We start from the raw sequence: 12,388 nt of genomic DNA, 5'->3' as shown, positions 1-12,388 counted from the left end.
CCTTGTGTATCGAGCGCTTCTGTAACTAATCAAACGTGCAGAAGAAATGTGTTATCACTAGACAGTGTAGAATGGGGAGGTACTGTTATTTATTGAGATTCCAGGTTCGAAACTCGCTGAAAGCGCACTTTAGATGAGACAGGAACCTCTAAATCTGTCTTTGGAAATAATCCTTCCTCTCACAGGATTTTCTAGAGTCCATTTCCCTTACATGTCTGGTATAATTAATTTTGAATACACGTGCAGCTCTTTTCCTCTGCTTCTTCCTCAGTTGGTTGCCTTTGATTGCTTGTCACAGCAGCATCAATAGGAAAAATACTTTCTGGTGTGCGTACACAACAGGCCAAAGGTGAAAGAGCCTTTGTTCATGTACCTTTGAACAGTGTGATCTCTGGAGAAGCAGCTGATCCTGTAAAAGCTTCTGTGTAATGTTGGAGCTAACTGGAACTGCTGAAATTTGCTTTGGATTGCTAGTGTAGTCCTAGGAGAAGGTGGGTAGGCTGAGGAAGAGGATATTTTTGTGCATGTGCTACAGGGACATTTGTTCTGGAATTTATCCCATTCCATGTGGACAAACTTAGGCAAGATGTTGCTTTCACCAGATTGTCCTCCTGAGTTTGAGTGCTGCTGTTTGTTGCTAGCTGTGCATGATTTCCCTATATGTGTGTCTGAGAGCTACAGCGCAGATGAAATTGAATTGAAGAGCAGTGGATAGTGTTGGAAAGACAGTAAGTGATAGGGTTTTGGCTCTCTGACACTGTTTTATTGTTGCTTGCCCCACATAGGAGATTTTCATATTTTGCCTTTAACTGTATTTTCTGCATGATCCCCAACTGGATTAGTTTTACTAACAGAAAGGTACAATGACATAAAATAAAGAGATGCTTTTTTTAAATAATAATTTTGTTGATATAGCAAGTTATTCATTCAAGAAAAATACATGCAAATTGCCATGCTGTAATAATGTCTACCATATAAACATTTTAACTATGTAACTATTTAACTGACTAATGGAGAAGGAACAATGATTACAAGGCAGGCCAGTATTTTTGTAAGGCAGATACTCAGGGATTTAACGGTTACTGATGACCAAGTGAAATATTGTGACTGAAAGGGAGAGGTTATTCTCAAAGTGTGAGATATTAGGCAAACTTCCAGATTTAGTGATCTATTAATTTTCCTGGAAACAAACTTGTCGGAAGCAACTGTTCTACTTAAGCACTACACGTTTTGTAAAACTGCAGAACTAAACTTTTTCTTCCAAAGTACTATCCTTTCTCTATAAGGATTGAATATTCTCATTACAAAGGAATTTAATCTGTAAGTATCTGAGAACAGTTAGTACTATTGCAGCATCTGTCCATCTGCCAGCCCCCAGCTTGATTTTATCTGTTGCTTCTCAGTTGTATTTACATAATGTGTTTAAAATAAATTTTTAAACCGTATGCCACGGCTTCTATGTGGCAGTGGCTTTCTGGGTGATAATTGCAGACAAGTGCTTCCTAAATGCTGTAATGTTCTCTCCGAAAATGACAGTGATTGCATGGCCTAAATTCATGCATTGTGGAGTAAAAGCTGAATCAGCAAACTTCCTCCCCTGTCTTTGCGTACCACTGTGTGCTATGGCCTAATAACCTTTCTAGGGATTAAACTTTTTGGGAGACTCCCATTTCCTTTTGCAGCAACCGTTAGCTCCTTTTTGTGATGAGTCTTATCCAATTCCTAATAGCCTTGGTCAGTGGGTGCTTTCAGTTTAGGGAGAAGAGGGGTGAGGATTTGACTAGACTACTGAGGCTGTCCTCTTTCAGTGCTTAATTCTAGCCCCATGCATAACTCTCGACTTCATCACATCCTCTGCCTTTCTGAAAACCTTACATCCCACCTGAGAGGCAAATAGGAGTGGATGTATTTTTCTGTGAGTAAAACTGGAGTGGTGGTCTTGGAATTTGGCTAATTAAATAATATCTCCTTGGGGAACACTTCCCGTGTGAGATGTACTTTTTTCTTCAGGCCTTTTCTTTTTAGGTAAAGGAAATATACTGTGTTAGGCAGTGTTTGCTTGCAGTGAATTTCAGTGGGCGATGATGAAGGAGATTATGATAACATACATATATCTGAAAAGAAATACTGCTTGGATTGAGAGATCACTCATTTGTAGAACACTTCCATTCTAGCGGGAGGGATGACAGTCATGCGAAACAAGTTATTCTAATAAAGATTTATTGACCGAACACAGTAGTCAGGTCAATGACAAATGAGCGGACAGAAGACGCGTTGAACCTATCCCTTGGAGAGAGCAAATCAGCACAACTAGCGCGCTGTCAGCACCCCTTTGAAGAAATGTTTGTGAACTTCAGGAGTATAAGTTGATTGGTTCGGGGCTGGGGACAAGGACAAAATTTAGAAAAAACGACACAGTGGTAAAGGTATGTATGTTTGTAGATTAAAAATGTAAACAAATACATTTTATTGAAAAACAAACAAACCAACACAACCTTTCCCTCCCAAACTGGATTATTGTTTATATCGAATTTTTAACCTGCATGTGTCAGATTGTATTGTTAGATGTTATAAGAGCATTTTTGACTACAGGTTGTGTATAAAGCAGTCTTCTGTAAAAGTTGCTACTCATAGTGATAGTTGGCTATCTAGATGTGTAGAGATGATCAAACCATGTTTTATATTTGTAAATTATGTTTTCTGCCTGTTTTCTGCTCACACTCTTGCAACAGTATTTGCTGTAATACATAATATATGGACCTGACTGTCAGTTTTGAATGTGTGCACAAGATAGATACACATGCAGCTTGATGTGGAGCCCCTCTAAGCAATCAGGACATTCACTTTGTTTTTCTTCTCATGCCTAGTAGTCCACAAATAATTCCTTCAAAATCAATAGGACATTTTCTGAATAAGCTGGAGCAGAGGCAAAAGGCCAAAATCAATATTACACTGACTCGTCTGCAAAGGTTATAGCCTTTGTGATCCCCCAGCTAGCCTGAGTAGTAAAGAAAAAAGGGAATGACATGTTTTTGGTTTATGACAAGTATGTTAGGATCATTTGTGGAAATGTGAATAGGCATTTTGTATTTTTATTGTATTTAAGTAATCTGAGATTTGTTTGAATAATTGGATTTTAATTTGTAATTTGATTCTGTTGGTGATTAATAGAATTTCATTGGGACTATAGTCTGAGGGCAGGGGGGTAGAACAAGTGGCACTAAGGCATAATTTGGTTTTATAAAGCATGAGAAGAGAACTGGCCTTTTCCTTAATGCATTAAGCTGAGTGTTTAAAGCTGGCATCTTAGAGAAACATCTTCTTACCTTTGAACACACTTGTTAAGGAAACTTTTAAGGTACAGTAGCTCTGCCACTGTCAGATTTCCTTTACTGTCATGGGTGTTTGTAAAGTTCACAAATTCCATGAAAATCTCACTGTTTTCTTCATGGGACTTGGCAGATGCAGAATATGGCAGAAACTGGATCCCTTGGCATAGCTTGTGTGAGACACTCACGTGAGTTACAAGCACTGCCAGTTTCTCAGTGAAGCTTATAATTACTATTAACCCTGCAGAGGTGGATGTCTGACTGTTTTCCACAGACACACTTGTGCCACACTTGAAACAGCCCCCTTAGTGTGGGTACCAGGCAAGGTGCCTGGGTGCATCTTGTACACTCTGACAGCACAGCTTGTAAATCTTGAATTGAGCTTCTTTGACCAAGGCATTGCTTTCCTTTTTGTTTGTCAAAAGCATTTTGACTAACAGAGCTTGCAAGATACGCTTTGAGAGCTAGCTCATCCATAAGTTTTCCAAGCCATTCAACAGGCTGTAGAAACAGGTTCTGGTTTTAACCACATGCTTGCACCAGAAAGGCTTAATTCCCAGAACTGAGAAACTGCTAAACATACAAGTGAAACTGGAGAATATCCTGACAGAGAGCTATTTGCTTTTATGGAAAATGAAGAGAAAAAGCTCATTCAAGTAATGCAGAGCTGTGCCCAGCCTGGCTCCCAGACAGCCACATGCACAAATGCATCCTATTAGCAAAAGTGACAGCAGGTCATAAGCAGTCTTAAATTTAACCTTTTCTTATTACACGTGTCTTCTCCATACTCTTCACTACCCTTAATTCTTCTGTGATTATTACTTCTGTAATTCCCCTAACTGACTTTTCCTCAGCTTTGCCAGCTGAACTCCTTGGTTTCTCCTCTAACAAGGATGAATATCTTTGGGTTGAGAAACTAACCCACCAGCAAGTTAGATCAGGTGCAAATAGGGAAAACAGGTATTAATGGAAGTTGCCATCACCTTCATTGTGGATGGAGTCACTACGGTATCACTATGGTGGGTGATATCAAAATTCCCAGGGCTACATAGCAGCTGTGCTTTTCTAGAATTCAGTACAATGATGTATTTAAAATTATATTATTCTTATGTTTAATATAATTTCTGTCCTATAAAGAATTTTGGTTTTGAAGTTCTAGGGACATAAATAGAATTTATGGACATGCTTCAGCGTTTTGCTGACTTACAGTTCCAATCTTTAAGCAAAAGCAGAAACAAAATATATTTTATACAAAACTGAGTTATTAAATTTACATGTGTTGAGATTTACTGAAGGAAGGCATTGCAGTTAATGGTGATAGTTTTATTGATTCGTAAACATTTTCTGGATCAGAGATGCTTTTCATTTCTGCTTTTCACTATTTTGTAAACTCATTATATTTGTGGTGTTGACCTAAGTTGATTTCTTGAATAATACCTGTGTAATTTTTTTTTTTTCTAGTAGCAGTGCAGAAGCATTTTTAGTATTGCTTTAATTTCAATCTGCCTTTGGCAGACTTATGTATTGTCAGCGGCTTATTTAGCAGGTTTTCAAGGATGTGAAGGATAACATTTGTTGCTAATTTAAAAATTAAGATGACCTTCAAGTCATTGCAAAAAAGGAAAAAGGCTAATTTATGGTCACACAAGGAGATCTGTGCAAAATCAGGATAATGGACAACAGTCCATTCTATACAGTACAATCAGATTCTTATAATTTTGTAACTTTTCCTATAATAGTGATTATTTTAAACAGGTTTTATCTCAGTAGCAAGATAAAATGAACACCAAGAGCCATCTGTGTGTATTTTCCTTAGCAATTATCCAACCTTGTGTTCTGATGTCCAAAGCACTTTAAAGAGTCTTCTGAAATTTATGGCATGTGAAAGGCATACAGTTCCAGTCTTTTATAGGATCTGAAAAACACATTTTCATTGTTCTTCCACTTCACGGATCAAAAGGCTTTTACAAAGTAAAAAAGAAAAATCCCTAAATTAAATTAAAGCTTAGCATTTTGAATAAAAATCCTTTCTTATACACAAAACAAAAAGTAAGAATGAAAAATATGCCACAGGGTAAAAAGCCTACAGTATAACAAATAAAATCAGATAAAAACAAAAGACTCAAAGAAAATCGAGATTTAATAGAAAGTGCATTCTGAAAAAAATACCACTATGCATTTCTGTGTCCAGGATGTAGGTAAAATAAGTCTTTTACTAAAAGGCATTGATATTTTGTAATTATTATGAGTGATTCTCTAAAGGAAAAAGATTTCTTTTCTGATATGCATCTGCATATATTTTCATAACATCCTGGGGTGACTAGAACAGAGCATATAAAAATATATGGAGAATAATGTAATGTTTTTATTAAATAAGACTTTGAAGGTTTTCTAAAGGATGTTTTTATTCTACTTTTCAGAATAGCTGGTTTTGTTTTCTGGCTTTTTGCCTCATCTCTGAAATATCTGTTTGCCATGTTCCACATTTACTGTCTTGCAATCCAGGCTGACATACAGGTTGATGTCACTAGGGGCTTAATGCATCTTGTCCAATTTTGAACACACTTGAGTATTTATAGCTTTCAGAATCAGAGAGAATTTACTTTTATTCAGTTTAAATTCCAGTTAGGAGAATTATTATCTGTTTGCTATCCTGCAGGAATATCCTTGGGGAAACAAATGCTATCAATTTAATCCACAGCTAACCAAATCGTAATAGCAGAGAGTAGTTTCAAGAATACTCTCTAAACTTTCCAATAAGGATGATGTGAATTTAGATTAGTGACAACATTGATATTTTTGTCATGGTTTTTGCTTAGTGAATCAATGAATGTTGTTCTGAACACATACACACTCAGAAATGAAGATCATTAAGGGTAGCATCTACATGGCTATGACTTTTCATGTCTTTATCAGCTAAGAGGAATTGAGGATCCATAAAACATTATCCAAGTTTAGTTTTGCATAGACCAAAGGTATATGATGCCTTTATGTAATATATGACCTATCAGACTGTTGTCATGCTATGTGAAATACCTTCTTTCCTGTCAAGAAGGACATCAATCCAGTTTTCTGACAAAATTTTAATCTGGAGTGTGGTGTATGCCATGTCTTTGCAAGCCTTCATATTGTAATTATGGCACTCTCTTTGGGCAAAACAGTAATTTCTCTTCTGTTGACACTTGAAAGTTAGATGGGCATCTGTTGTTGATGGAGAAAAGGGAGGACTTGTCCTGGGTGTGTTTCCTTACTGAGGTCATCAGAAAAAGAGTTGAGGTGAGTGGCTCCTCTCACCTATGAATTCAAATGCCACCTTCATAAAAAGTTATTTTGTTTTGTTGTGAAATTCTTATTGAGATTCATCAGATTCTACTTACTGCCAGTCAGATATCTAAAGTATTAGTTCCACAAATGTGTATTTATGTTAAGACAAGCATGTTTCTTGCTTCTGGAACAGAGGGAAAAGTCATTCTTCCAAATGCTAAACTCTGGACCGCCTCAGGGCAATTTATGATAACCAGATTGTCAGTGGCTACTTCTTTGGATTAATCAAAGTTTTCTCAATATTGGCCTATTTTACTTCTATTGGCTATGCTTGGCTATTAGTGGTGGTTATTCCTTAATAATGCAAGTCACTTGTGGGTCCTCCTAGAAATGTTACTCTTTTCTTATTTATATCCTCTGCTCCAAAAGACTGGAATAGTTTTTAAACAGGGCATGATACAGTTGGTCTACTTATAGTTGTAGATGATGGTTGTTCTTGCTCCTTGGTGGACCTTGTGGCTGTCCCTGCTGGGGATTTGTGGACTCCTTCTGCAAGTAAAAATACAGAACAGAACGTTGCCTCTGCCCCACAGAACCTGTGGTTGAAGGAAAAGAAAAGAGATAACACAAAGCTGAAAACACGTAGGAGATGAGGAAGGAAGCAAACACTGATAAATGACTGTGGCAGGTAGTGGTTTTGACACACTTGCCACATGAACTTTTTGAGGGCTTCACAGGAAGGAGGAGTTATAAGGTAGGGATGTGGAGGAGGACATTATGGCAGTTTTATGGCTTGGGGTATGGCAAGCTGTGCCAAACTGTAGAGACAACTTGAAGAGAAACAAGGAAGACAATAGTCTGAAAATGCAACAAAGGGGCTAATGTCATGGGCAATGTAAGTGTCAGGGTTGATATTTGGATACTGGATGAGAAATGATAGATGAGGGATAGACCATAAAGGCCATTAACGTAAGGACAAGGCAATAGACATCTGAGAGTCAAAGGAGGGATGCAAAGAAAGGCACAAAGATTTAAACTTGGCCTTGATGTGACAACCTAGAAAGGAAGAAAGGTCAGTCAAAGATGATGTTGAAGTTATGGGCAGCTTCAGTTTGCTGAAGCAAGGAGCAAGGAAAATCAGCTTTCACTTACTAAAGGCTGTGGATCCTTGAACCTATCTGAAGAAATTATGTTGGAGTTTTGAGGAGACAGAGAGAGAGAAGAATTCTGCATATTTGTCACTGTTTGCTTATTTTAAATTTGTACTTCACAATATTGCATTCCAAGTGAGGGAGCGTTCACTCTGTTTCTGCTGTCTGTGGTACGGAATTTTGTTTTCAGTTGTTTTAAAAGACCATAAAAATACATGAGCCTAATGCTGTGGTAAGAATCTCCTCTGTTTTGGCAACAATGGTACGTATTTCCAGAAACACACAGCAATGTGTGTTGCAGAAAGGTGTATAAACCAGAATAAAATCCCATTCTCTTGTCTTGGTGCTATGTATAAGACAGCTACAAAAAATGATAGCAAGAAAAGTAAATCTTAGTTTTGCTGTGATTCTTCACTTTCACCTCCCCATTAGCAAAAAAGAAAGACAAAAAGAGAAGAAAAATCTTAAAAAAAACCCATTGCAATAAACATTGGCTGGCTTGAATATCATGTTATAAAGAAACTGTAGTATACTTAAAAGATAGTTGCAAGTCAGAGTTTCTAAGGAGGTTTTTCTTCTGAAATGCTCTTTGACTTGATTTGATAGCCTTATTTTGTTCTCATTATAGGCCATTCTTTAGAGAAGTACAGAATTGTGGGTGATCAAGGTGGGTTTGCCAGGAATAAACTCAGAATCATTTGCACTTTTCTTTTTGTTGCCTTTTAATGAAATCCGCAAAAAAAAAAAGCACAGAAAAAACCCTTACAAGTATGTGACTGCATTTAGTTAAAAATGTCTTTGTTTATAAGGAACAATAAAGGAGTTACCAAATTCTTCAAATGTGCTTCGGATTATTATAAGCATTCATACCTTGTGTTATAAAATACCAGGGCTCCCTCCATCCCAATTCGCAAATCGCCAGCCGCTCACAGAAACCAAGTGCATAAAACCACATCTAGCCCAGCATAATAACAATGCACATTAAAGTTACTTTACTAAGAAATACAGAACTTTAGATCTTAAAAGATTCTACAAAAGGCCCCAAATGATAGCAATTTGCATCACAGATTTCAATTTCTTCTTGAAAGTGATTTTTTCACCCTTGAATCCTTAAGCTTCTCTATGTTTCTAAAGTCATTGTTTGGCACTCCGTTTCAGTGAGCATTTCTTTATGATGGTAGACCTGTATTGTGTTAGTTTCCTACCATACTTGCTCATTTTAAATGAGGGTTTATACAATGCAGTGCCCTTACTCCTAAAGGCAAACTTTCGCTTTCACTGAGTAGTCTTTTGAGAGAAAAGTTCTCTGTCCTGTATTTGTAGCAGTGTGATGTGCACAGCATGTATTGTGGTGACAAAAAAGATATTCCCAGATGAACAGAATGTATAAAAAGAAAAATGACAGCAAGATGTAGCATTAATACCATGGTGTTAAATGTTTACTTTGATTTTTTTTTTCCCCCCGCCTACAGCGTAAGGTGAGAAAAGACTCTGTGAGTCTACTACGGAAGCTGATAGGGAGCAGTACAGCTAGCTGGTTCTGTTTAAAACTGAAAAACCTGAGAGTGAATATAATATATGTGAAAAAGAGAAAGAGAATTACTTTCGTAAGGAAGGTGCTCTGCATAAAACAGAGCAGCATTAGGCCAGTTCTGTATGATCAATACAGAAAATTAACCCTGGTTTACTGATTGGGTTTTGCATTTCTGCAGGATTCAGACTGTTTCCAGGAGTTACTGGGGCTGAGATGCATCATCCTTGTGTCGAAACCATTCTGAACATGGGGCTCTTGTCTCTATAATTTGCTTCCCTTTCCCTGCGCTGAGACAGATGATTTACAGCTCCAAATCTGTTCAGAAGCCAATAGCTGACACTTTTGCGTGTGCGTGCATGTAGTGTTTGCATATGCGCATGTGCCTGTGACCTTGGTGCAGTCAGGACAGTCAGAGCAGCTATTCTGATTAAACTCCAGCTGACAGTCTGTAACCTGACGATAGTCATTAACTCAAAGACTATCCCATTCCACCAGATTAGCAGCTGTGTGACTTCCAGCTTAGCTTTCTTAGTGTCTGAATACTAGGAAGCAGCAGAAATAGTCTGATGTAATAGTTGATAAATTTAGCCTCCAAAACTAATTAAAAATAAACCAAACTCACCACAGGAAACATTTCTACCCTTTGCCCTCTTCTTTTTTAATTGTAAACTGAGCATCAGTTTCTGACAAATCACTTTAATTTCCTAAGGGGAACATTATTGATTATCAGTCAGGGGACATAGAGGTAAAATACGTGATTTATCCATCTCATTCAAAATTATTATTTATTCCTGTTAATCCTGCAAATTTCTCCAGAGTTCTGCCTGTAACTCACAGATAGATGCTAGGCTGGTGACAGACCTTGCATAAAGGACTATGGTGCAGTCGTACTATGGTGGGAGCCACCTTTGTCCTGGTGGAACGCTTCACCATTGTGCTGTAGTGAAAAATTGTGTAGTCAATATTTGTTACCGACCTGGCCGTTGCCAGGAGAATGGTTGTGCGACTGGAAATCCTATTAGCAGCCATATGATGCTTTCTATTTTAATGATTTCCTGCAAACATAATGAGAAGATCACGTCAGGAAACTAATAAATTATTATGTACTGTGTGGCACATGCTCTTACAGTAAGATAGTTGAGAAAGGTTCAACTTCGCAGGCACAGCACGTTCACCTTGAACATCAGTAAATCTCTAGGAGACAGTGGGGTGCATCCCAGCGAGGCAGACTGGGGATGGGATTGTAAAAAGAACAGAGGGAGTACAAGGCCTCCGCTCCTTCACAAGTTGAAGTGGTTTCTAGCAAGGCAGTTTTGGTGCCTGGGTGTTGGATGCAATGGCAGATGCATGGTAGTAGATGCTGCTGGTCTGTGTGGCTCTGAGACTCATTATGCTGGGTCTTCAAGCAGCTACATGAATGTTGTTGCACTGCACCAAATATCCCATTTCCAGCTATTGGTGAAAGAAGACAAGCTTGCACTTAACAACCAAGAATAAGTCTTCTCTTGCCTGTCACATCTTTATATCTAGAGTGTGTTCAGGCCACATTCATCCTTGACTGAGCTCTGCACTGGAACAGTCGTGGTCTGGCGATCAGTCTGAATTCTTCGGTTTATCAGACATGCCAGGACAGGGTTTTTAATTTTTTTTTTTAATTATTCCATGAGGAATGGCTGAAACTGAAATTGCCTATTCTGTCTGGGAGCAGGATTTGTATTAAGCAAAAAAAAGTGTAGAGGGGTCTGCTCAATCATGACAGAACATGCGACTGTCCCAGATGTCTCACCACCCATACATTTATTTATATATATCCCAAAATAGGTAGTTTCCTGACAACAACTCGAGGACTGGTTAAGCATGAGGATTACACTTTCTATTCCATACAGACATGTTGAAAATAAACATATAGCAGTTCTGAATGAATGTGCGTTATAATGGGGAAAGGCAACTTGTAAGATGCTATATTCTGTAGACAGCAGTGCGTTGTACTATAGTCCAGAACAAAACCCACACTTCTTTGAAGACAGAGGCCAACAATAAGATGGACAGTTCTGTCAGTTTGACAGTATTGCTGGGTGTTTATAATACATACAATACTTTCTGTTGCTCTGTATTTTATTATGTGTAGGTGCTCACAATATCTCCATTATGGATGAATGTTCTAGTGACCTCTTGGAAAAAAAAAATCTTGAGTAGATTCTTTAAAAGACCCTAATCCCTTTTTATTTGTGTAGCCTGAGTGAACAGCTCCTATAGCTGAATAATTCCTACCCTGAGGAGGATTCTTTAATTACTTTGCATTAGTCTAGGAAAGTGTGCCTGTTCTCTGCCTGGCTTTTTTGCCCCAGGAGAAGACTGGGAGAACAATGGTTGTCAGTCTCCAAGAGGAGAGCCCGGGCTTCCAGCCGCTGCAATTGAGGCTTTCCCGTTGTACTGCTGATATCAACAGAACATAAAAATAAAATCAGACCATTTGACCATATGATTAGCACATTTCTGTTGAACTCTACGTAACCTTAATCTTCTGGCTCTTTACAGAACTCCAGTGTTTCTCACTTAAGAAAATTCTTCCTTAACATTAAGGTTTTTCTTTTGATGCTGAAATAACCTCTGCATGGTTTGCTTATAGGGTTTTAATGGGCTGCATTGGGGCAGACGAGAAAAGATGTGTTTGAATTATCATGAAGACACATTGGATAACCAACTTTGTAACACCGAGATGAAGTTTAACCCTATAATTGTTAATTTCTGTTGCTTGGTGAAACACTTACTGTGTTTTCTTTTGCCCTATCAGTATATTGCAAGATTGAAAAGGAAATATTTGCAATTATGTAAACAAGTAGGAACTTCTGGATTTGAAAAAAATTATAATCTTATGTTGAGTAAACTTTGCAACTTCCTTGTGGGACTCAGACAGTTGTTTATGGATTTAGACTACATTTTTTTACTTTTTTAAGTTAGCAAGACTTCTCTGTGTAAGTGGAAGCTCACTGCAACCGTAAGTGTTATTTGACGGTGGAGAGTCATAATGAAGAGTTTTGACAATGAAGAGACTAGAACTTGCATTTAGTTCACAGCTTCACATTTTAAAGTGTTTGCTTTTATACTTA

The 12,388-nt window shown here is 37.9% G+C and overlaps 1 protein-coding gene across 1 annotated transcript in view; it reads left to right on the top strand.

Annotated features, from left to right (window-relative positions):
• MEGF10 (multiple EGF like domains 10) overlaps positions 1–12,388 on the top strand; it is a gene marked incomplete at both ends in the record, with an annotated part of 75,573 nt that overhangs the window by 16,358 nt on the left and 46,827 nt on the right. The window lies entirely within an intron of this gene.

Source organism: Platalea leucorodia, assembly GCF_965183815.1.
Source record: "Platalea leucorodia genome assembly, chromosome: Z".
Classification (NCBI taxonomy): domain Eukaryota; kingdom Metazoa; phylum Chordata; class Aves; order Pelecaniformes; family Threskiornithidae; genus Platalea; species Platalea leucorodia.
Note: the sequence above shows the minus strand (reverse complement) of the source record. Positions and strands in the feature narration are given on the sequence as shown.